At 37.6% G+C, this 26,579-nt stretch overlaps 1 protein-coding gene across 18 annotated transcripts in view; it reads right to left on the reverse strand.

The window, feature by feature from the left end:
• PALLD (palladin, cytoskeletal associated protein) overlaps positions 1 to 26,579 on the reverse strand; it is a 189,836-nt gene that overhangs the window by 62,402 nt on the left and 100,855 nt on the right. For 2 of the 18 annotated variants that reach the window (XM_072928418.1, XM_030271395.4), the window contains exon 1: positions 6,504 to 6,632. The exons of 12 other annotated variants lie outside the window; for them this stretch is intronic. The gene's annotated coding sequence lies outside the window, so the exon portion shown is untranslated. Of the gene's footprint in view, positions 1 to 6,503; positions 6,674 to 26,579 lie in introns of those variants that run through there. 4 more of the 18 variants (XM_030271393.4, XM_072928417.1, XM_072928420.1 and 1 more) reach the window with 4 other exon arrangements.

Raw genomic sequence — 26,579 nt, forward strand, 5'->3', positions numbered from 1 at the left:
AGACTGCATGAAAATACCCCATCCACAAAATATTATGATTGCCCCTGGGATTTTCAAAGCTTCACTTTTCCTAAAAATTTCACTAGATCTTGGGTCAGAACAAAAATAACCATAAATTAGGTAGCCCTCCTGAAATCTTCAAACACTGCAAAGCAAGGCTTTGTATTTCAGAGCCAATGTAAGTAGAGTGAGGTGGGTTGAAAGAAATACAGCACCACTGGGTTTCTGAGCAAGGAAACTCTACCTTCATTTGTGCAAAACTTTCTATGTTGCCTTGGTGAACCTCCTTGCTGGCCAAAGTTGGCTATTAAAATAGTTTTTCACTTTAATAGCTGATTTAAACAAAGCACACCCATTTAGTCAGACAGAGATTTTATAGATATGTGTGTGTGTGTAAGGACACACACACACACATATATATATATTCACACACCACAAGATTCATATGCATGTAAAAACACACTTGCTTTATCTTATTTAATAAAAAAAATCTGCATAATCTGCTCTTTGAAGTTAGAAACATTTACACACATCTGGATGTACATACACACATGGCACTTAGAAACGAAAGAATTATGTTTCTAGTGAGTGCTTTCATACTGTGATTCAGCCTATTCAGAAGAATGAATTCAACCACAGAGTAAAAATTTAAAAATACTTCAAAATCCAACTACAGAAAAATAATTACACTATTTTAAGGATAAGTCTTCCAAGTTGTGAGTAAGGTGCAAAAATGGGTAGGAGCAAGCTCAGCTGAAAGCTTGGCCTAAACCCAGCAGGTTGGCTCTCCTGAGAAAAGTTGCTATAATACATGTGGGTCTTGATTTAAACCAGATTTTTGTATTCAGTGTGGCTGGAGAAATACTTTTAAAATGAATCTGTAGCAGAAGTACAAAAAAAATCTAAATATTCCATTCTCTTTTTCTCTTTACTAGAGCCCAGGCAGGATCTCCTAACGAAGTTTGTCCTGTGTACCAGATAAAATCTGAATTCATTTCTTGCTCACTGATGTACATTTCTTTTCATCATAGGAGAGGAATTCATTTTAATTTGCAATTTAAAAAATAAATCTAGCTGACTGAATCTTTATCACAGTTCAGTATTTTGGAAGAGACCTTAAGATCATCAAATCCAACCATCAAGCCAGCACTACCACTGTAACTTCTAAACCATTAAGCCATAAATTTTTTTCCCCTGATACCTAATCAGAATCTCCTGCTTCTCAGCTTGAGGCCATTATCTCTGATCCTCTTACTGCAGGTAAGGTAGAAGAGACTGTCCCCCACCTCAACATTACCTCATTTCAGACACTTGTAGAGAGCAATGAGGTCCTCCTGAGCCTCCTCTTCTCCAGGCTAAACATCCCCAGCTCTTCCAGCCAATCCTCATGTTCTCCAGTCCTTTCACAAGCCTTGTTTCCCTTCTCTGGACATGCTGCAGCATCAAAAGGTCACTTTGAAAGTGAGGGGCTCAAAAGTGAATGCAATGCTCAAGGTGTGGCCTTGGCAGTGCAGAGTACAGAGGGACAGTCACAGCCCTGGTCCTGCTGCCACACTAGTGCTGATACAGGCCAGGATGTCATCTTGTCCAAGAAAGCCTTCTTGGCTTTCTGTTTTTGAACAAACAAATTATGCAAATTCAAAGATTGAAACAAATCCACTTGTGATTGTAAAAGTTAAATATTAATGTTGGAAATGAAATACCTTTTGTTTTCCCATTATTTACAGGAACACCTCAGGTTCTGTGTTGCTGTAATAGGTAGAGTAGCACACAAAACAAGCATCAGCTCTTACTGGGAATTCAGTGGGGTAATATGGTTGGTATAAATGTTAACATCAGTAAAACAGATTTTTTTTGTGGCTAATCTATTTTTACATTTAAGCCTGGAAAAAAAATGTAACCATGTTGCCAATGAAAACCAAAAAAATATTTTCCTGTACATTTCTGCTGACTGACACATCATGTCTGCAAATAATAGTCTTTTTTTTAAAAAACCTTTACTTTAAACAGTCCCAAAAGAACAAATAAGGTATGTGCCATTTTACGAACATTTACCAGACTTGGACATTTTGGCAATGCAGTATAGAAGCTCCTGATGCATAGACTCAACTTTTCAATTAAATAACTCTTCCATATTATTAATGAAGAGGTAGGAACTCAACCCCACATTACCACTTTCTGCTTGAAATACACTACAGTGAACTGTGATATCAGATTGATTTCTCAACGAGAATAATTAGAAGAATTGTTTTTTTCTTATCCTGTGTTATATTCTAGCACATTTAATGTAGACCATCTTCTGAAATTGGTAACAAACAAAATCTGAAGCCCATTTTAAAGAGAAATTTCAACAGGAACATGTTTTGTTGATGTGAATGAATACAATTTCCCAGGCTCAGAAGAATGTCCTGGGAAGGACTGGAAAGAATTCTGAGTAACTGCTACAAACAATGGTTTAAGATAATCTAAGGTAATCAAAGATTTCATACTCAAATTATCACTGGAGAGACATGCACATTATGAAAATTAGGGAAAGCAGATTCAGTTGCTTCTTGGCTCACCTCACACAGGTGAATAAGGCAGAAAAAGCCCAGCAAGAAAGTAAGCCCACTATATTTATTTATTTATATAAAAGTAAGTGCTGTTTATCTTAAAATTCCTTCCCTTTGTGGAAGGGGGAAGTGCTGGGGAGTGCCATACACAATACACTAATTACAATCACTTTCTGCTTCAATAAAGGAAATACAAACTTCCTGCCTTGGCAAAGGTTAGAATGTCTCAAGCAGGTGGGAAAAGGACCATGTAAGTGTCTAGACAGAAATGTGGAGGAAAAGTATTTCCTAAATTTTCTATTCATGTGCTAACCCAGAATGTGGACTACACATGTAAAAAGAACTGCCTTAATTACTGGTTCTTCTTTTCTAATTACATTTTTAATTAGGATTATTTTTAATATATGAATACTGAAACGTTAAATGATCTCTAGTAAGTTCTGACACTCGTGGTCATAAGACTCTTCACCTTCTGCAGGTAAGAGGTTAAAATTAGTCTTTTATGCTTCTAGGCATACTATAATTTGATTAGTAATTGTTCCACACATATTCTTCCAAATGCATCTATTATTGCTATGAAATCATTGCTGATATTGCTCTTACTGAATGGGCATGTCACTCCAAAGGGAACTTTATTACTTAATCTAGTAGAGAAATGCTATCTGTTAAGAAAGCAGGAATGTTTCCAATGGAAGAGGATACATGAATACAAAGGTCCACAGGCATATTTTGATTAAATAATATTCCCAGGATAAAATATTTCCAGTCAATTATGATGTTCTCAAGAATATATCTGGGACTACAAGTTAATTTATATGTACTATATAATCCAAAAATTTTTATTGGGAAAACAAAACCTTTGGGCCACCAACTCTGCAGATCAGTAAAGGTACAGCACAGCCCCCAAATACTTGAAGACTCCTTTCTTGGACAGTAAACAGCAAATGAAAGAAATACATAGCAATAATATAAAATATTTTATATTGAAATTATGCAACTAATGTTGCATATGCTATCTTCACCTTTCAGAGTTTTTTTGCACTGTGCTCCATGCACTTATCCACACATATTCACATTGGAAACTGAGTTTTTTAAAAGCAAAGGCATTTATCTTCATGTCTTTCAGGTGTAGTGTCCAGAAATATTCATAATCTACAGGAAATTATGCTATACATACAGATGACATCACACTCATGGTCTACTCTGCTCCCAGGCATATGGACCCACATGAATGTTGGCATGAGTAAAATTGAAAAGCAGCTAATTTAAGTAGAACTGGATGAGAAATCAGGTTGTTGTTAGAGGAATACAGTATTTTCCATCAATTGCATGATTTTATAAGCATGATTGATTTACTTTGCTCAGCTGAGAACCAGGTAAGTTCAATAAAGTTTCTAATGGATCATTTTGAATCTGAGAAATAGGAAGAAATTCTGTAGAGGAGAGAAAGAAGTTCTTCATATAAGTAGGCTGACCAGCACCCCACAGGTCAGTTCCAGGCAGACTGCTTCCTTGGTCTTCCAATGCCCAAAGCCCGACAGCTGAACATTACTCATCAGATTTACCACTGTGTCCTTACAATAAAGGAGGCATGCTGTTCTAACATAGCTATTAGAAATGGCTTCTGCAGTCACACAGACCACAAAGTGGATGACAAAACTGCAATCATGCTTCGGCTTGTGGAGCAGTTGGACTATCATGCTCTCCACAATCATCATATCAGCTCAAAAAATTCTGCAGTGCAAAGTTTTATATGTTGCAATCATAGTCTCTGCAAAGAGAAAACAGTAAGCTCAGGCTAGTCAATAGGCCCATAAAAATTCATGCATGAGTGTCCAGCAAGATGAGCTTTGCCAGTAAAAAAATCAAAAAGAAAAGAACAAAGATGCTTCAGAACACTTTGAAGATAATAGAGAATTTTCTAGGTTTTCAGTAACAAAAACATTTATCTTACATCAATGGGTTTTTAATTGTTAGTTAAAATAGACTTCAAAATTTCAGAACAGTTTTTTACTGAAAAAAATGTTCTTGACTCAGAAAGCTGCAAGAAAAGTTATGTGACATACATCTGTCAACGGCTAACAAACCTTTACCACATATCCACCATTGCAGTTTTAGGAAAAGTGCTACATCAGATTGCAGCGTATGATAACTTGATAAATTATGACTTTGTGATTATCAGATTTCCACTATCTCAAGGATGAGAGAAATCTCATCTCAAAGATGAGATCCACTGTCAGATTTCCACTGTCTCAAAGATGAGGATTTGTTTTATCCAAATGAGACACTCCCAATTCCAACAATATCCTACCTGCATATTCCTATGTGTTTCAAACATTGCAAGAACATCTGTATATCTCCTACCCCACATTTCCAGTTTCTTTTATTCAAACTCTTATCCCTCTGCCCCCACCTTTTTCCCACAGGGTTTCTCCTTTTGGCGAGGAAAATCAGTAAAAGAAAATCATTTCACAGACACTTCTTTCAGGTTTTGTTCCCCAACCAAAAGCAGGATGCAACACAATCTCTCAGAATCTTGTTCTCACAAGTGTTTGCCCCATTTTCATATAGTGAAGTGGTTTAGATCCAATCAATGGATATGTGCTGAGAGCCATTTAACTTTTTCTATGATTTTTTTTCCATCCTCTTTTTATCAATTCTATATCTTAATCCTTTTATGTCTGGTATGCATTGTGAATCACAGGCCAGCTCTGGATGTCTGGAAATTGCTGGGCTTTCTTAAAGAACATCATAAAACTTTTCCCACCCCAGAATGCCAGCGTACTTCTGTGCACACAAACCCATGAGTGAACATAAAACTTTCTGCACAGTATGTAATACATCTTACAAAGTTAATTTCAGAAATACAAGGTTTGTTCACAGGAATCATGGTTTCAGTGCAATACAGCCACAGAATACCATGGAAAAACAGTTTCTTGACCTCAAAGCCTAATCAAACATTGACTGTGTCCACTCCTATTTTTAGATGTGTGCTCTGCAGTGCCATATTCCTTAATATAAAGCTGACCCAAATGTTCCAATAGCAGACGTTGGTTTCTCTTTGATAGCCAATGCATATCTCTGCTTTCCAAGTTTCTGTAAACACATCATTATAAAGAAGGCCAGTCTTACTTTTCCCAGCCTTCTTTCTAATTATGTGCCTACTGCCAGGAAACTTTCCTTTTTTTTTTTTCTTCTTTTTTTCTTTTTTTGTCTTCACTACTAAAATTTAAACAAATGTCTGATGTGTACCGTAGACTTGGAAAAGAACAAAAAAAACCTCCAAAGCTGTTACTGTTATAAGTTACAAAGTTACTAAGTAACACCAAATTTTTTTCAACAAGCAGTGACGAACATTAGACAAAAAAAATTAGCTACAAGTGTACATTAAGTGCTAGATGACCAAATATGTCTTCCTTATAGACATGTGAATTCCACAGAACAAGCCAAAACTCCAGTATTTGGTTTCATTTGTGTAAGAAGCTGTAGCAAATCTTCTAAAAGAGCAAGTCTCCTGTCCATTACCTATTCTCTTCCTCCATAACTATCACTGGTTTCCTACAGAAGTGTCGTACAAAGAAGGCTGGGAAGGCACTCATAGTTTAGTGCCCTATCATATTTGTTAAGGATTGATTTAGCAAAGCTTGGGCTACAGAGATGCACAGAGCCGCTGCCGCCACAAAAGCATCCTTTCTGCCTTTGGAAACACCAAGGGGACGGCCGGGGTCGGCAAATTAAGTGCATCAGCCAAACTCGAACGCGACTACAGACGATGAGGCAAACTAAAAGATCAAGAAAGAGAAGATCAAAAGTAGAAATACTCGAAAGAAAGGCGGTCAGCCCGGTCCGATCACAGCATGATTTCATGTGTCCTGACCTTTCGCCTCCCATCACCGCTCATCTGAAGAGGACACGTCGCCGCGGACTGCAGCAAGCACCCTGCTGTCTTACCTGGGCACGGCGGAGCGGCAGCTCTCACATAGCCGAGCGCCGGTGTGGCGGGACGCGGCGGAGCGGAGCGGAGCGGAGCGGCGCCCGCAGGTACCCGCGGCTATATAGGGCGGGCCCGGGGCGCCGCTCGCGCCGTGACTCACCGAGAGCCGCCGCCGGCGCGTCCCCCTCCGCCGGCTTCACGTTAAGAGTCCCGCGGCCGCCCCGCTGCGTGCGGGAGGCGGTACCAGCCTGCCGGGAACGGCGGCCAGGCGCGGGTTTCCCGGAGCGAGTCGCCAGCGGCGTGTTTCTACCCCCTGCTGCAGCCTAAGTTTCTCCCCCTCGGAGCTGCAAGAGCTGTAACTCCGTGGTGCACTTTTTGCCAAAAAATGCTCGGGTCCCAGGCTGGAAGTTCACTTTTTTTCCTCTTCCAAGGAACATCCATAGCCAGCAGAAAAACTTGAGAAGGCGCTGCAACAGCCCAGAGAAACATCCCAGGCTCTCCCATATTGCCATACAGCTGCACAAAAGTGTTGCTACGAGAATTTACATCAGCTCTTCTGCGAGGCAAAAGTTTCCACGATTGCCACATCATTTTTGTCTGCGTGACAGAGCGGGTGGGATGGTTACACGTATAATGTAAAACTGCAGAAGAAATGTCTCACGTTGTTCTTCTAAGCCCTTTAACACTTCCGTGTTCTTTTAAACTAACGCTTATGCCACTACTCATCAATACCAAGACCCCAAGTGTTCAGTTAGACTGAATTTAAAACATTTTTCAGAAAAAAATATCATGTTATTGCACGGTAGTCATCTGTTTTGCAAGTAGCCTCTTGTGCCTTCTTCATCTGCCAAAGAATAGCATCAGTGATCAGAAAAAAATTTACTATATGATATAAAAATCTAGTTGTTTTGTGATCTAATTATGCAAAACCTTCCAGAGTATCACTTACTCTAAATACATTAATTACTACTACATGTTCCATTAAGGCGTTCATTTGAAGGTATATCATTCTTCCTTTTTCCTCCTTTTTTTTTCTTCTTTTTTTCCCACAAGAAGATAAAGAATGTCACATTTCTGTTGTTGGTTCATACCCTTCCTACTATAAGCCACTTAGTCCGGATCCAGTGCTTTCTTACAGGTTACATGCCAACATCAGTTTCATAAGCAATCATAGTACACAACTAATGACTAGTAATATCTACTTCAACATCTGCTTAAAACAAGATAGATAATCTCAAAAGATACATCTATAAAATCACTATTCTCATTTCCATGCTAAGCCCGTGGAGGTGATCGGTGGTATCACTTGCATTTTCTACCTCACGAGCAGCAAGTGTATGAACATTCTGCTTTAATCTCAGTTCAACATCCTGGACAACAGTTAAAAAATTTTAGGGCAGGTGAAAGCATTGGTGATCCTCTTTCTTCTCAGAGCTCCAGTTTCCAATTAGTGTGTATTATAGATCAGCTCTGGATGGCTGGAAATGCGTTTGGTTTACAAGAATATCACCGTAACTATTTTCCCCCAACTGGTATGAACCTCCAAAATGAGCAAGACCTCTATCTGAGAAGTATCATTCCACAGTGGACAATGCAGAACAAGGTAGCACTGAAAATTTCTCTGCTTACTCAACCTCTTTCACACCTTTTCACCATTAAGCCCTCTTTAGGACTCAGAACTCACTCCACACCACTCAATCCCTCCAGAATACAACAGGAAGAACAGAGGAATGCTGCCAAATAGGAAAAAGGGAGGGGAAAATGAAGCATCTCCCCTTTGCTAGAACAGAGTGGCATGTCAGAACCTGGCAGTCAGAAGGCTGGCGCTGCACTAGCACCCTGTTCCCAATTCTTCTACATGACTCTGGGGAAGAAGCATGGCAGCTCATACACATGGCATTAAGATAGTACAAAGATAAAAGGAGTATCACTCATGGCTGGTCAGGTCTCTCTATGACTTTTGGTAGGTATGCTTGTCAAGAATTTTATCTAAAAAGCAGAACACAGTTCTGTTACAGCCTGTAAAAGGTGCAGTTAACATAAAACACACAACAAAGAGCAGACTGATGTACAGTAGGAAAAGTCAGTGATAGAAAAACATTACGTGGACTTCACATCTCCTAACTGCACCTCCTCCTTTGTATTTGATTATAATAGATTGAGGTAATACTTCATCAAAGGCATGCGTGAAGTTCTCCAACATTTCTTCTGTCACAGCTCTTAAAATTTTTGCACGTAAGAATTTTATATCTGTGTGTGTATGCATGTGTTCAGTTCATGGCGATGGAAGATGCAAGCAGAGACAATGTGTGCACATCAGCTTAGTTCAATACACTTGCTTTTCTTGGACTCCACAGCATATTCAGGCATGGAAAGTGAAAATGAAGCTCAGCTTACTGAGAAATAAGCATGAGGCATATTGCAAGATAAAGATCCAAAGAGAAAAAAAGTAAAACCATATGCTTAACTTAATATGATCTGTGATTCTTTCTTGTAAACAACTTTGCCTATAATTCCAGTCCCTGGAACATTTGTTTCTGGTTTAAGGAATTTCCAACTATATCTACAGCATGACTGGCAAACCAAAACGAGGGAAACTAATTCACACATAAAAAGAAAATTGCCTACAACTCCAGTTGAGTCATAATATTTAAAAGAAATAATTAAAACATAATTATAATAAAAAAAACAGCTTTTGGAAAAATAAAGGAGCCCAGCAATTAATTTCTGTGGACCAGGTAAGATAATGGTAGATGTCACTAGTAAAGCAGGTCAAGACAAAACTACCAGAAGTTTTCTTGCTAGCATTCATTCAGGCTTTGAGAAGCTTCACAAAATTAAGATTTACTTTTCAAATTACCCCATAAATAAAATGAAATTAGTATTGTTTGAAGTACAAAAACTAAAAAGGATGCCTTCAGGAAAGAAAAGCTGAAAATGCAGGGAGAAAACCTTTAAAAAACTAATCCTCAGCAATGAGTGAAAATAAATGAAAATAACACACTGGATTTCATGAGAGAGTCTGTCAAATTCTTAAACTATTACAGAACAATTTGTAGCATTTAAATACAATCTTTTTGCCTGCAGTGTATCTTCAGTGAAGGAAGAGTATTTTAATAGTGTACATATATTTTTATAAATAAAAGCAACAGCTGTTTTCCAGGTGTTACTATAATACAAAAAACTACACTTCTGTTTCTTTTCTTATCTTTGCCTCCTCATTATGATATGTAAAAATTAAGCATTGTAGCTGCTGACTTAACTGAAACATTCAAGGCTATACTGGAGTGTGCAATTCTGATCACACTAGTTAAGACCAGAACTCTCAAATTTTTAAAATCAAAACAAGACATTTTGACAAAAGAAAGATATCCAACAAATGAAACTTTAAAAATTCTGAGATCTAGGAAGAAGTTGTGATCGATATTCAATTTGTGTTTTCTAATGAGGGAGACACGTGACATGAGATTCTTTCAGTCTTACAATCTGGAAATGAATGCGAGGATATAGGCATGCCTGTAAATCAACCCAAATAGTATTCAGCTAGCTACAATGCAGCTTTGCATCGTATTACAGTTCAAACATCATTAAACTCAGATTTGAAATGTCAGTAAAATAGACCCGAAGGACTGACCAGAAGAGGGAATTGAAAGAGTTTACAAGCTTCCAAACTGATTCATACGCAGCTTACTGAATTCAATGATCTATGGAGGCCAGTTCAGCAATCTCCTTGTTTTTCCCACATAAGGGAAATGCATGTCATTTACACTAGCTGTTCAAAATAAGCTTTGGCATGCCAACCATTGCAGATTTTATTTTTTTTTATTTAAAACAAAAAAAAAAATCTCCATAAAACTATATCACCTCCCATAATGTGGGACAAAACTTTGACAGAAAAGTCAAAGCTTTTCTGATTAGCTTTGAATGTGGATTCCTATGCCAGGAACAGGACACCGATTTTCTTTGAATGCGTGAGAGTTTGATATTTCTTTAGAAGGCCAGACTGCAGAATTAGGATTTCCCAAAACCAAAAGTGATTGACTATACCTCTGAAATGTTAGTTACCAAACATGTGCCAGTCCAAAGCATTTCAAGTATCCTGTACTACCTAACTTGGCTGGTGTTGGCAGACATTGAGGTAGTAACTGTAAATTGATTGTCTGGTACTATTTCTGTTTGGTGAAATTCACAATGTCTGAACTAGAAGTACCAAGCTGTTTGTGGCTTTTGTTCTTAGCACTTCTGGAAAAAAAAGATCATGTTTGTTGCAAGTAAGAATATTTAGGCAAACATTTCCCATCATTTTCAATTCTGCAAATACACACCATTGAAGCTATGTGCTTTACAAAAAGGAAAACACAGCTAGGGTCAACACTTGATAGCAAATCATATTGCAGTCTCTGATCTAGCAAAATAGGATTCAACAACAATAACAAGGACAAGAAGAATTTTGTCCAAACTTCTAATAATACCAACAGAAAGCCAAAGATTAGAAGCTTCTATTACTGAGTCAATTTTCAAAAGGCAGCAGTTACCATTTTTGTGGAAACGCATTTGTGCATGCATCCATAGTGACGAAGTGACTCACACTCAAGTCTTCTTTGTTATACCACTATTTCACCTTTCAGACTAAAATAGCAAAGGTCCTCAGGGTAAAAAATTAAAGATATTGGTCAGACTTATTGTGCAACCCCTATGACAGCACAGAGGAAAACTGTGAGTCTACGATGTAGGCACTTTCTAATAAGGAACTGGAACAGTGATGGTTGAACAACAAGCATATGGAGAAGTTAAGTATCCCAATGACTTCCTTAAAGTTCCTAGACACTTCAGTGCCCACATGATTGGTCTGTTTTATCCATGAGTAATCCAGGAGATTTCCAGACCTGCAAAACTATTGATACTGCAATGTGTGAGAGATCTGGAAATTAAATATAAGAAACTATAACAGGAAAAAAGCCATTCACTGCTTAGGTTTTACTTCATAGTAAAGCTGACATAATACTTTTCAGCTATGATACCGATATTCACTTTTACAAGCATTGCCATGGATTTATCAGAGGTCTACCTGTACTTCAGATGCTAAACATCTTAGAAGGCTTAAAAAAAGTTGCAGAGGATCACAGCAGTTTGAATGTCACCTGTAAGTCCTTCCCAGTTCTGAACTCAAATCTCAGCACTACATTCCCTTATTTAATAGCCCCGACATGGCAATAGTGAGTGTGTTGTATCTTTCAATTAGCTACACTTCAGTAACTTACAGCTGCTGTAATTGTAAGCCCTGTCAAGGAAGATAAAGAAGCTGTTTCTTCTGAGCAGGCTTCCCTACAGTATTTAAAATGTTTTTCAGTAGCTGTTTATGAGCTGATCTTGTCACAATTTCAAGATCAAGGCATAACTTACTTCCTTTCATCAGGATGTCAAGCTCACAGTGCATGTAATTGTTTGCTATAAAGGCTGTGACTTTAGGACACATTCTGTAGCTAACATTTTGAAACCAGAGCAAACCAGGCCAGCATGTTAAATGTTACTGCTGAAGTTTATGCCCACAGATATTTACTTTTCTCTATTCTAGGTTCCACACACTCAGCAGAGATTATAGTTCTTCCTTCAGAATATTTGTTGTGTGGATTCTTCCTGCTTTGAGTCTGAAGGGAAAAAGTGAATGGTGTTCCATGTGTTTTTCCACCAGGAAGACCTTTTAACTTCAGCTCAAATAAGTAAGGAAAACAACATCCCAAGACACTGGATCACAGGGATCCTACACCTATGTTTAAACCAGTAGCTAAATTGCACTTCTGAAACCCCATAACAATTTTCCATATTTTATATTGTTACGAAATGCTTTTCTATGCAAATTGTCAGGACAGTTTTAGGGTTTTCTAGCTCTTATTTTCTTTATTTTCTCTCTCTACTACTGTTCTTAACTGTAAAGACATCTCTGACACTCAGGGGTGCCTGTGTACCCTTTCTAGAGGAATTTCTAAGTTTTCATTAGAACGCTACAGTAGACAAAAACTTATAATATGTTTTTGTAATGCCTAAAATTATCTGCAATGGGACTCTTCTTTCCCCCTGGCAAAGGATGACTCATTTATCTTCAGCCTGCTAACCAACAGGGCTGCCAAAGAGACCTCCTTTCTAAACAAAAATCTGTAGAGAGCTTTCAGAAACATGAGAAAATATGACAAACACAGCTTGAGTTCTTAACTTTGCTGGCTGAGGATCACAGAAGGGTACGGACAGTCCGCCAACCTCGATCCCCTGCATTCAGCACTCGGCGGGTAACAGGAGAGAGCAGCTCCCTGCACGCAGACTGCTTCCCCGGCTTCCCTGGCATCTCCCCCTCTGCTCCTATTCTGAAATCCTCCGGCTCCAACTTCCTTATTTGGTTGCCGGGACTGTTCTTTGTCTGGCTGAGCCCCCCGGGCCGCGCCGCCCCCGGCTCGGCCCGGCCCGGCTCCAGGGCCACCCCGCCCGGGCCCCGGGCGCGCCGCGGCCATGCCCATGTAAGGAGCAGCGGCCGGGCCGGGGCCGCGCAGCGCCGCCGCTCCCCGGCACCCCGCGGCTCCCGCCGCACCGCTCCCCCAGCCCCGGCCGCGGCTGCGGACCGCTGGCAACGAGACAAAGGAAAACGAAGCGACGGAGTTCCAGTGTAAAAACCCACAGATTCCTGTCATGTTTTCCATTGTTCTTTAGAACAGGTTACAGCGTGTCCTGTGGGGATTTCGCTGGTGCTTTCTGAAGGGAAAAGGAATCCCTCAACACTGCTACCTACTTTTTAAAAAGTTACTATTCTGTTATGCTGCGTGAAGAAACAAAGCCAGACTAGCTTTACTCTCAAAATATCCTGAAACTTTAAAAAGTTGCGTTTATTAAGAGGCGCTAACCTGCAGGAAGCCAGTGAAATGTGCTAGGGGAACACTCCCTACGGCTGCTACTGTTGCTTGATACTTAGCAGGACTTCAGGTACTTAATGAGGAGGAATTGACAGTCAAACTGTATATGTCTACATAAGAGCCACAGCAAGCAAGGAATATAACACTCAAATAAAAAATAAAACCCCAACCAAAACCCAGTCCTGCTGGTCACTGTATTTTTTTTTTTTTCACATCTTTTAGATTTAGTCTTTTTAAGTCGATTTATGTGATAGCTTGTTTGTTTGTTTTAAACAAAGATCAAGGAATCCTATAGGAAGTGATTTCTTTCTTTACATTTAAATGAGAAAATGACAACAGTTCAGGAGAACATATACCGAGTATGTCCATACTGACAGCTGAAACAAAAGTTGATCCACAGAGATCTAGTTATCTGACTAAGGAGCTTATTGAGCTGTTACTCCTTAAAAGGAATACCCTTAACAAAGTAGTGATTTAAAATTAGTAAAAGTGTTCTGAGACAGTCCTTTTATGACGTATGACAAGAAACAGCATTTTGAAAAAAATCAAGAAGGTATAGCTAAATCTCAAACTTTCTAATTCTGTCTGGTAATCTGGAAGCCTTTCTGTATTTCTCAATATGGTTCCTTAGTATTAAGCTATGAAAACAAGCTCTTAAATAATGCTAAAACTCCTTCCATTGTTGCAAGCCCACATGGATGTTGGGTGAAGCAGAAAACAAGTAGTAAACTGGAATGGAGAGCACTACTTTAAGTCACTGATGTACAGGGCAATAGTGACTGCTCCTGGACACAAGCATGAAAAAAAAAATAATTGCAGGGAATACAAAGGTGCATTTATAACCACCTTCTTGTAAGAAGCTGCACCCAAGTCAGTTGTACTTTCAGATCAACAGAAACCGACTCTGGTATTTTCATACCACATTCTTGCCGTCAACAGAGGCCTGAACAAGTTTGTTTACTTGTATGAAACTCTCAAACTAGAAAAACATAAGGAAATAATAAAATAACAGAATAAATATATTTATGACATCATAATTACATTACATATTTAAATTAGCATGCTAAAATTCACCTCAGGAAAAATAACCAAACAAACCAAACAATTTCAGCAAAATAAGAAACATATAGGAACAATTTAGGAGAATTTATGCCCAGAAAGATCAGGTTTCAAGTTGTCTGTTTTAAGATTAATGTAAATAAAACATTCCTAACTGACAAAGAAAATGCTAAAACAAAAATCCAAAACACAGAAATACTTTAAGAATAAATTAAACTAAGGTCACAAAGATATAGCATTGTCAAATAGTAATTTAAAACAAAATGCGGTATCTTATGGAGCTCATCCTTTCTACTGCTAAAGGCTGCAGAAGTACCAGTTTATTTCAGAACAACTCCATCATCTTCAGCAGGTGTTCAGGCTACTGACAAATAACTCACTGCTGATTCTGCAAGTAATTTACTGTCCAGGCCCTGTCATCTGACATCAGTTCATCTGAATGGAACAAATGACACCACAAGAGACATGCTCAGGGTAGAAGGACATCTCCTTCGACCTTTGATGTGCTGTTCAACATTTACTCTTCTTCTGTCTCTGCTGCAACAGAAACTGGCAATGCTCCCGAGAAAGCTATCTGAAGATCTAACATAAATGCATATGAAAGCTTAGGTTTCTACCCTTGCAGAAAGGGTGACCTCCCAGAGGTGTGGAAGTTACTACTCGACTGACTTTCAATGAAAGTTCCAGTCCTCTCTCTGTCTGGTCAAACAGGTTTCAAAGCACAGCTTTTGTCTCTAAATACTCTAGATAGCTAAATTGCTGCCACTGACCCCAGCAGCAATCTTTAATGTGCAAGTTTATTTCCATGCAAGTAGAGCATATCTGCTCCCTGTACCATCTTCTCTTTTTGGTATCTGCCAGTTTGTGCTTCCTTCACTTCCCCTCCCAGTGAACCCCCTCACTCCAGCTACTCCACAGCTCACAGTAAATCTACAGCTGCAACCAGATGGAGCTAGGGCAGCCTCCTTCTCACAAGTTTGAAGCACTGTCCTCAGAGAACCACGCCATATCCTCTCTCTCCTTCACTTCTGCCAGAAAGTGCCCTCATGCTGTCCAGCTCCCCATCCATGTTGTGGCAGTTTCATATAGGCAAAAACTAGAAGGGTCTTCATGAGCCATGGAACAGAAATATGTCATAAAAGACCACATCATTAACCCAATAGACCTGAGTAGTTCTATCGTCTGAATATGAAAGCATTCAGCACCACAGTGCAAACCACTTACCAAGGTTAGAGTATTCGCAACAACTGTTTCAGCTTGCTGCTTGGAAATACGGAATTCAAAAATTACAAAATCTGTACTACTATTAAAAGAATTATGAAAACAATGAAAAAAACCTCAGCATTTTATCTCTAAATTAAAACTGTTTTCCATGCTAATGTTTAGCTTTGTAATAAAAACTACTGGCATTGTAGCATAAGCACGAAGACATTTAGTGATACTGTAAAACATATTGAATAACTCAAAATCATATTTCTCAGACTAAACATCTTAACATCTGACTGTATAGATACATACATTGATAATAATACATTTTAATACAGATCTTCAAAAAATTCCCTGCCAAAGAATGAGACAGTGGATTGACTTAACTGATAAAACAGGCCCATTGTACACTAGCCAGTTTGTTCATTACCACTACTGTCCAACAATAATTACTACATATCAGTTTATAGTTTCAACTGAATTATAATTTAATCTTAATGCATGTTTTTATGATTATAGATCCATAGAAGCAACATTAATTATATAAGAAAGCCTTATCAAAATAATATTGTCAGAATTTTCAGTGTAGAAGTACTAAAACTTGTGCTGGGAGAGACCTGTATGAAAGCTACTCTGAAATGTAAGGTAGTTATTGAGTGGTCAAAAGTCATGCATTGAGTTATATTTAGAGCAGCAGTCAAGGACAATGAACATGTCTGAGAGAGCTGGGCACAAATTCTTGGGAAGAGGAAACACCATTCTCCATATGCATGGCTGGCAAGCCCCATTGCATTTAGATCTGGAAAAAAAATTACTAACATGTTTTCATCAAAATGGAAAATCTACACAGAAACCACTGTCAACTGCAAGTAGATGACCATTTTTCAGTCTGTTTTTAGAAAGAAATATATAATGCATGACTTCATTACATGATAACTAGTGATATCTGCAAGTGGTAACAAGCACAGACTGAATAAAAAATTGAAAGAAAATGAAAAATTGAAATGAAAATGAAAAACTGAATGAAAGTGAAAAATTGAAGCTGACTATAAATGGAAAACTTAGTCTTATTCCATAGTTTGACTCATCTCAGTCTGTCAGGCAAAATAGAAGATCCACAGATCAGACAGAGAATAAAGCAACACCGTAACAAAATTAACAATACAAAATAATTTTAGGTCTCTTGGTGCAGTGTTCTAGTAAGATCTGCCTTTATAGAATCATCTTCGTTGATGCTCACCAGTTGAACAGAACTTTGAGGAACCAAAATCCACCATTACGTATAATAAAAAGACATGTATCATGAAGATTGCAGCTGTCAAAGCACAACATACTAAAAGACTTAATTTTCTGATTTAGAAATCAGATTTCTTCTTCCTAGACATTAAAACATATAAAATCAGAACTAAGCAAAACAACCCCCAAAAAACTTCAATAGTAATTTGCAATAACTGATTTAATGGGTAATGCACTCCTTGTGGGAGTTCAGAATTACTTAGAAGATTTGTAGACAAGATTTTATGCCCTGTTTACATTTTCTGGGAGCCTAAGAGAAAACAGTCTGAAATAAGCTGCAGCTAACATGTTACAGGAAATGAAGGAAGAGAACCAGACTTCTCAAGAAAGATTTACATCTGTATAATGGTGATGGCTATATTTTGGCTTAGAAAAAAGAATGCAATTGTTCTAAAATACACAGAAAAGCTGTTGACTAGTGTTTCTCCTTGCTTAGTGGATCATGAACTACTCCAACACTGTACACTGCAACAAAATGCTTTTTAAGAGAGCTCTTTCACCGTTGCACAATACTTTGTTTACAGACCAAAACATCAAAACATCTTGCATCAGCAATTCCTCTCTGTATGGCAACCAAAGGGATATTAAGCCAGCATAACCCTCATCTACGCCAAATGTGTTGGTGCAAAACCTACCAGGACATTTTCCATGGTTTCCATGGAGGAGAAGATTTCCAAGTCTGTTGGTAAGCAACAATGTGTTCTTGGAAATGTGACATCGTCTTTTATGAAAGATGTCCACAGCACATTGATAGAAGAACCTGCAATCAGCTTCTCACTGCTTTGTAACATTTCTATTTGTGGGAATCAGGGGCCTTTGAAATTGAGGTTTAGAAGTTGAAATTAATCAAAGGGGTGTGCTTTCTACATCTTCAGGACATTGTAGCATGCGAGCACTTCTGTAGAGAATTAAATGACAGATGATCTTAATAGTGCCGAAATCAGACTTTTTCTCTGCACTAAATGATGCCCATATTTGGCTTGATCACAAGCTCTTTTATTTAAAAAGAAACAAGCAAAACCCCTTGCTACGAAAGATTTAGCTTTGCACATGTTTCGTATGGCATCATCATTCCAGCCAGATTTTTTTCTGTTGGGTCAGAAGTCCATGAATCACACACATAGAGTGGATTATATGAGATCTCTGGCTGTTCCTGGCTTAGCAGGATGGCTCTAGACATCTTGTTCTGACTCACAGATAAAAGGTGTAAGAACCGAAAGCAAGGAGTTTTCATCTTGCCTTCATTCCCAATGTTTGTTCAAGATGACAACAGGGCAACTTAATGAGACATACAGCAGTATGGTGAGAGAACAGAGATTAAAGGAACTCACAAGAGACTAAGAAAGTAACTTCTTGTACCTGACTTTATAAACTCATTTTCTTGTAATTTTTGCGATATGTTTGGGTAGAAATGGATGAACAAACTTGTCCAAATTAGTTTTAACTTTGGCTTTGACCCAGTCTTACGTGTTCAACTTCCACAGAAATAATTTGAGAGAGTCTGCAGCATACATCTCTTTCTGGGCTTCTTACTGATATATTTGGGAAGCATTAAGTTTTGCATACATCAGCTATTCAGCTGAGATGAAAATAAACTGCAAAGGGATATAGTATCATAAAACTTCATTTCAAGAAAGTGCTGTAAGACAAATGCGTTTATACTGCAGTAAACCTGAATATTAAAATGCTACATTTCATTCAAGTAGGATTATGGGAACAGTTTTGCAAAATCTGTGAAGTGTGACATAACCCTGCAGGTTTGGATTCCTTCCTAAGACGTATTCTTCTTAATCTAAATTACTTCACATTAATCACTTCATTTTTGCTATCTAGTTTCCAGTGAATGCTGCACATTTTTTCCGATTTCTTTTTTTACCATGACCTTAAATGGTAAAAAGATTGTGCCATACATTTAATTATTTCTGCTGTTTCATCTAGAATTTAGAGAAAAACTTTACCACTCTCACCATACAATTCTATTTTAAAAAGGTGGTTTTCACTTCAAACTCAATTAAAACATGCAATAAAATGTCCATATTTCTGTTGTAGAATAGAAATATTAACCTGCAGATATCCAGAAGATTCTGGATATGTTTCTTCTCTAAAAGAGTATTTTAAATAAAAACAAAACTGGAAGTATCTTTAAACACAAGGTTGAACAGGTATCATGGGATAGGTATCCTGTGGTAAAATATTCTGAAAAGTCAATGAAGAAGCAGATACATAGAGTTTCTTAAAAGCACTGAAATTCTATTTATCTGTATAGGTTTTCATTAGGTACAACAACTTTGTAAGTATGCAGTTTCCATAGTTTAAAAAGACTATGCTCTGTAAAAATCCAAACAATTTTGGCAATTTGTTGTTTTTTGTCCCATATGAGTTGTTATGAATGACATTTTGCTTTCACATGGCTTTATTATTTTTTAAGATCCTACTTGAATTTGTAACTAGGCTTTAAAATTATTGGAGTGTAATAAGGGTAGACAACATAGGTGCTAAGGTGCTTTGATATTTTCCTTTCTACAGTGTTAGACTCTAAGAGAGACCTCTCTTTGACAAAGCTAAACAACACACAACAGCTGTTTTCAGAACATGACTGATGTTAGGTTTGATTGAGGAGTACTTCATGCTCAGGGATGCTGTATCTCAACTACAACTTCACAAAGTCAAAGTTCCTTTGAGAAGAAAAACCTTAAAAGGAGTGCTGTAGGCCAGAGCCTAGGGATGCTGAAAGTTTTGTGAACTTCTTCAAGTACCCACTGTGACAGCAAGTGCAATTAGGGAATTCTTAAGCAGCAAATTCAATTCATGGTATCACAGCTATCCTGCTGAACAATTATTTACACATTCACATTTTACTGATATCAATAGTAGAAGCAACAATAGAAACTATGTAAAACAGAAACCACACCAAAATGAGTCTTGACTTTTCAAGGACCAGAGGAGCAAAGCTGAGCATGGATCTCTGAACCATTTGCTGCACACAAAATCCCTTTATTGCTGGCAGGTCTTTTCACCAGCACACAAGGAAGTCAGTATCTCATTATGACCCTTAATTACTTGCTCTTCCTCGCACCCACCTTCTGTTGTGTGTTATAATGACCTTTTTCCCCCCCTCAGTCCACCATAAAGAACTGCAATTCTTTTTTGGATTTTGTATACAGTCAGATAGGTAAGGAACTACACCAGCTTACTCTTTAAAACCCTGCCTGTCTGACTGATTTATTTGCATCACTATTTCCTGGCTTGTTCTTCTAAGAAATACTGTACAGCTTCCTTTACTCAAATACACATTCCAGAGAGTACAACACACAGCGAAGTGAGGAAACAGTCCCACGTGTATGTAAAAGGCAATACAGTATTTTTATGTCTTTTTAAATTTCTCAGTAAGCTATAAGAAAAAACATGTCTTAAATTATACTAACAGGAGAATGGCATTATCAATAGTATGGTGTGATACATGATCTGGGATGTGATTCTCAAAAAATGAAATAAGTCTGATAAGTCTAATCACTAAATATACTTTCTTATCATAATTTAATCAGACATTGCCTTGACAACATCCCATACATTCTGCAATAAAACAACATATAAATAAAGGTCTGGGCTTTTGAAACAAGGAGCTGCATTTCTGGTCATTGATCTGGGAAACAAAAACATGAATCATTTCAGAGAATGGTAAAAGAAAAAAACCCAAACCAATAGCCACCAAATAAAAGATGAATCATTTCCGAAAATGGTAAAAGGAAAAAAAAAAACAAAAAAACAAACAAACCAAAAAGCAACCCAACAAACCCAAACAGAAGGGGAAAAAATCCAACACATACTTCAGTAAAGCCTATAGGAATGAACTGGCTTCTGACCAAAAAAAGGCTAATGGTAATAGATTACCTAACGAGAAGTGAAATAAGTTTCCAAGAGCCATGGAAGTTGTTTAAGACAAATACTCATTGTACAGGGACAAGAAAACAATTCCACTGGATCATTTTCCAAATGCCTGATCTTGCACTCTTTGCACAGCCTAATTCCCTTTAAAGTTATGAGCGTAGACTATGTGTTGGGGTTATATAACTATGTCTTAAAAGACAAATGCAAAGTAGTACAAAGCAAAATTATACACACACCCAGGATTAGGGAAAAACCCCCATAGCTAGACAAAAAAAACCCCTAGAAATTTGGAAAGAAAACAATGATGAAAATTGCTAGAGGTGAGGTATATCTCTAATCCCTCTCCCTAGAATTGGAAAAATACTGAGGAGGATGAAATTCAGAGTAAATGGGGTGAAGCTGTGAATGTTAAGCAGTCTTGAGAAAAAGAGAAATATTTGAGTAACATTTCCTAAACTACTTTAAAAGGGAGTAAACTAACCAAATGCCATGTGAAATTGGCTCTATGCCCACCATGTTGGTTGACTTTAGGGTCAGTAAGACAGAGGACAGACATAAGCTAGCATAGCTGAAAAATCAATGCAAATATAGTTAAAACACAGATGGAATTTATTATAGAGCAGCTGGAAATGCAAAGAAAGAATTCTGTGGGCCCATACCGATAGTGTAACTTTGAAAAATATTCTCCAATATGAAAGTGCTTTACAAAACAAACAACTTTAAGAAGTGGTGTTAGATGTAGTCATACTACAGAAAACAGACTGCTCTACTCTGAATGTCTGGCATAATATTTCTGATCAGTTTAATAATGTTACCTTTCAAATCAGTCCAAACAGACTTGCTAATGAAGATCAATAAATCCCTCACATGATAATATACCGTACGTATGACCAAATCCACAAATTGGACAGAAAACAACTGCACAAAATAAAATGGGAAATTCTAAGTGGTTTCTTTTCCCCTTGGTCTTCTCCTAATATATATTCTGGTTAAATTTTCAGGTATTTTGCAGTTGTAAAGAATTCCTGTAAACCTTTCAAGACATTCATCAATGTCAAGATTTTTATTCTGTAGGGAGTCATGTCAGAATCAACACAATAAATACCATGAAGTATTGCTAGTGAGTCGTTGTTCAAGCAAGTTTCCCAAGGTACCACTGCACATTACAACCAGTGATATCTTGTAAGTTTTACATTTCAACAACCCCTGTTCTAAAATGCTCTGTACCAGGAGTGACACTTAAAAGATTTTTGTTAAGAATGTATCAAAGCCACCTTCCACACTGAAAATGCAGTTGCACTGTTATTTTTGGCCAATACTGAAAGGGCAGTGATCTGATGAAAAAACTAACTTTTTTTTCTTTTTGGCTTATTTTTCTACTATACCAGCTACTTTATTGATCTAGTTATGTGGCTGCATGATTGCTGGTGCCTTTGCAAAGGGAGAAATTGTAAGGTGGGGGTTGAGGAATACAGGTTTATCCTTTTTGTGGCAAAGTATGTATGGCCCTTGGTGTAGCATAATCCAGACAAAAAACTACCCACTTCAAACAATATGAAGGAACTAAATTCTGCCATGCATCTCCTTAAGGTGTATGTCGCATCTGAGACTTCAGATGAAGAGAATAAAAAACTGTGAACCTTCACACTTAACAACTGGACAAGCAATGCATAAAGAATTTATAAAATATTTCTTAGAGAAAATGCTGAAACTCAAAGGATAGCAAGTTGACTGAGAAGCAGGCTACAGGTATTTCATTGAGAGGAAAGAACTCCATCCACTTAAGAATGCCAGGTCATTTCTGAACAAGAGTACAGTTTTATTACCTTTTTTTGTCTCTATTGAGACAAATTCCTTCTGATCCTTCTTTGCAAAGTTAAAAAAAAACCCATATGGCCCCATTATATCTTGCAGTCCCCCTGATATGGTGTAGAATGGTTTACTAAATAAACATTAGAGGATACTAAACGTTGAATTCTCAGATCAAAACTGGAGAGGTAGATAATCTTTCTTCAGCTGTTGTTTCTTCAAAACATCTGTGGGATATTAGCTATGTGGGCAGTAAAAAAGACCCATTCCGTCTTTAATCCTGCAACAAGCAGTTCAAGGAGCAAAAGTGGATCCCTACTTGACAAAACAGTTGGTTTCTGCATTTCTGTTGCAGGAGGAAGAGGTAATTTATGCTACCCTACCTACTCAAGCAAACTTTCCTCACTGAAATTACATTCACCCTGGGAATGCACTAATAAACTATACTGGTAGAGAGAAACCCACCAAGGTACATGCTGCCCATTCTACCCCCCAGCATCACCAGCTCTGTCCCTCTGCAGTCCCATTGTAAGAAAAATCTACAGTTTCTGTGTAAACAGGTATTAAATCAAAATGCAGAGGTCATTAAAGATTGTGTTGTTTCCTAATTCCCTATTTACCCAATTTCACCAATCAGTATTTTGGCATTGTTCCTTATTAAAAACTTCTACCAGCTTTTATAATCTATTAGGTAGTGGGTGAAAGTGAATGACTATGATTCCATCATTGCTTTTACCGAAAAGCAAATTCTCTTCAAGATTTTAAAACTCCTGCCAATATATTTTCATAACCATGGAAACCAAACAGCCTTGCTTGAAATCTTTATGCAAAAATATGAGCAGACATCCCCTATTAACCAAGATAGGCACCAGCTTCCCTTTGAATGAATAAGTCAAATTAATTAGAAAGTAAAAACAAATAAGCAAAAACAGTGGAGCTGTCATTCTAGTTGCCTAATACATTGTTTGCATAACAGAAGGAGAGATTTAAGTGAAGAGAGTATATTCCTAAGTCCTCAGTATACTCTTGAAAGAGCATACAGCAGAACACTTTCCTCATTATGGAAAATGTGATTACATATTCATTATTTCCAGCAATATTTTTGGCTTTTGACATGAAGGAGATGTATAAGCTATGCTTATACATATATATATATATGTATGCTTATACATATCTATATTGGTATTTTGGTTTTCAATTCAGAGTTCTAGTAGTGGGAGCTATAAGCAACCTAGCCTAGCAATTAGCAAATGTCCAATAGCACTGATTTGCAAGGACATAAAAAGTAGAAGAAAACCAAGAAAATCAGTCTTCTTAGATGGTAAAATAAAATTTGAGAAGAGCAAATGGTGCATCCTGAGCCTTTTCACAAGATAAAATCATAATGTGGATTGATTGGGCACCTGGACCCTGAAGTGCTCTTGGGATCTGCAGAACAATAATCAAAACAACCACTGTAAGAACATGCCTCCTTACTACCAACATCAGTGATGTGTGAGCAGCCTCCTGGTATAGCTTTCCTTGTGTGCACTGAGCAGTGTGAACAACCCGTAGCCTTTGCAAGCAGCCTCTTGCACAGGGACTGGTATGCATTTGCTTTATGTCAAATGCTGGAACAGTTTTTCCGGTCACATGGGAAGAGAATTCCAGCAGTTTGTCAGGAGCTGTAATTGCTCTGAGTACTTGCTAGATAGACCTGTATCCTGTGAAGTACCACAGTTAATATCAGACCTAACCTGATTTTGAGGCCATAAGATCATAACTCTAACAAACCAGTAAGGCCTTTCATAAGAAGTTAGCTGTTAAAATATTAAATGTAGTAAGGGAGCCATTAGTTTAAAAACTTTTAATTCTGGAAGAATTTGAATTTATTGCTAAAGCCCTAGCAATCAGATTACATCTGAAGCACTCCATTAATGAAAATAAAAAAGTAAAATAGCCTGACAGTCAAGAAACTACAAGCAAGTAAGGGTTTCCTGAAATATCTCCCTTAGGGAGCTAGGAGATGGGAGTTATAGTGTGCTTCACTATTAAACTGGAGCATGGAATTATCTAAAGGAAAGATGAACTAGCAACTCACAGTCTGTGAAAATCAGTGGGACGAAGCCTTTATAGCCTCTTTCTAGTTTACAGTAAGTGGCTACAATCCTCCCTAGGATGCTTTTTTCCCCCCTAATACAATAACAAAAAAAGGTTCCATTCAGATTCTTCTCTAAAAGGCAATGCTTGAATGTTTCTCATTCTGTTTCCAAGCAGACTGATAAATATATGCAAACAAATACATGCCCAGAGGCAGAAGAGTCTGGTTCAGCAAGTTAGTATAATTCATTCTGAAATGCTCAATTGTTCTGTCTGGAGCACCCAGTGTTTTTAATCTGCCCAGGAAAATCCTTTTTCACTTTGCCACTTCAGCAAAAGAAAGCCATTGTAGAAGCAGTTTTATAGTTTTTTGTCTTTTTTTTTTTTTTTTTGCTTTGTGGAAATAGTTTTAGAGTCATATCTTTAAAATGAGAAAAGCCAGCTGCAGCATACAGCTTGTATCAATGCACATGGGTCCATGCTGCAGCCACTCACAAATACCCAAACACAGATACCCTACAACCATTTTTGTGGATGTTTAGACTAAGTGCTACTATAAACACATGCAATTGTACATTTACTTTTTTTTAAAAAAAGGGCTTCCTTTTTTCCCCCAAAAGCAGAGCTATGAATAGAAAAACACAGATACAGACTAATTTTCAACATTGGCCTCAAAAGCTCAGACTATTGCATACTGGTGTCTGACATGAAAAGCAAAAAGTCCTTTGGTGATGGAATTTTGACAGCTAACAAAAAAAAAGCTCCAAACATTTTTTGCATGTAGACCAGACTGTAGATAAGAAGGTGGCATGACTGCATCCTTATTTATCTGATCTACTTTACTTTTCACTAATACTGAGAAAATCATTCAAATGCAAATATAAGTTGTAGAAAAAGAAATAAACCATAATAGAAAATACCATAAAATAAAATAAAATAAATAACCATAAAATACAAATTATCTACTTGTTGGGAGATAAAATCTGGCATATTTTCTGACTACGTTAACTATGTTATCTCAGATTGTACTGTTTGATGCAATTTTTGCTTTACAGTCTGATGCTTTACATAATTCTGTGAAGTGTCTCTATGGCTCTAAAATCATCATAATTCTATATGAATTATTATGATGTTCATAGAAGATAAATATTTTCATTACACTGCAAAGAGGTTTCAGTGTCTCAGACATGCACAGTTGGTCTTGGCACAATTTGATGGAGACCAACATGTAGCCGGGGACAAAGAATAGAAATGTTAAGTGGAACAGAAATATTTTCCATCAGTAATTTCAGGAATTAGTGCTCCCCTCATATTCAGTCACTTCATCACCCCTCTAGGCATCATTGCTATAGTTTCCCACCTCTCTGTTGATACAATTTTTTGTGCAACTTGACTGCCATGTAACATAAATATTTCTAACAAATGATTATGATTTATCTCCATCACCTCAGAGACAAAAAATGTATTTTTATTCTTCTCTCTCAAATAAACTACTAGTTGACCTATGAAGCAAAATTCACAGTTGCATTGCATACATTTGAAAAAAAAAAAAAACTTCTATTGAAAGTACAAGATGCAAGATTCCCAGTAGCACTACAATTGCAAAACAGAAGGAAAGGCAAGCTTACCCTGAAGATGCCTTGCATTTGGCAATTTTCATAGTTAGGGTGCTTGTCTGGTTTCAAGTAAATGGCAGAAAAATGGAAGGAATTTGGGGAGAGGCTACTATGAAGAGGCAAGAATTGAGGGGAGGGAGACAAGACAGGGGGTGGGCAGGAAAAGGAAAAAGAACAACAAAATAAGTGGAAAGGAACAGCGCTTTACACTGATCTGTCCCTGTGGAAGTTTCTACAACTC

The sequence above is a fragment of the Taeniopygia guttata genome, chromosome 4 (genome assembly GCF_048771995.1).
Source record: "Taeniopygia guttata chromosome 4, bTaeGut7.mat, whole genome shotgun sequence".
NCBI lineage: Eukaryota > Metazoa > Chordata > Aves > Passeriformes > Estrildidae > Taeniopygia > Taeniopygia guttata.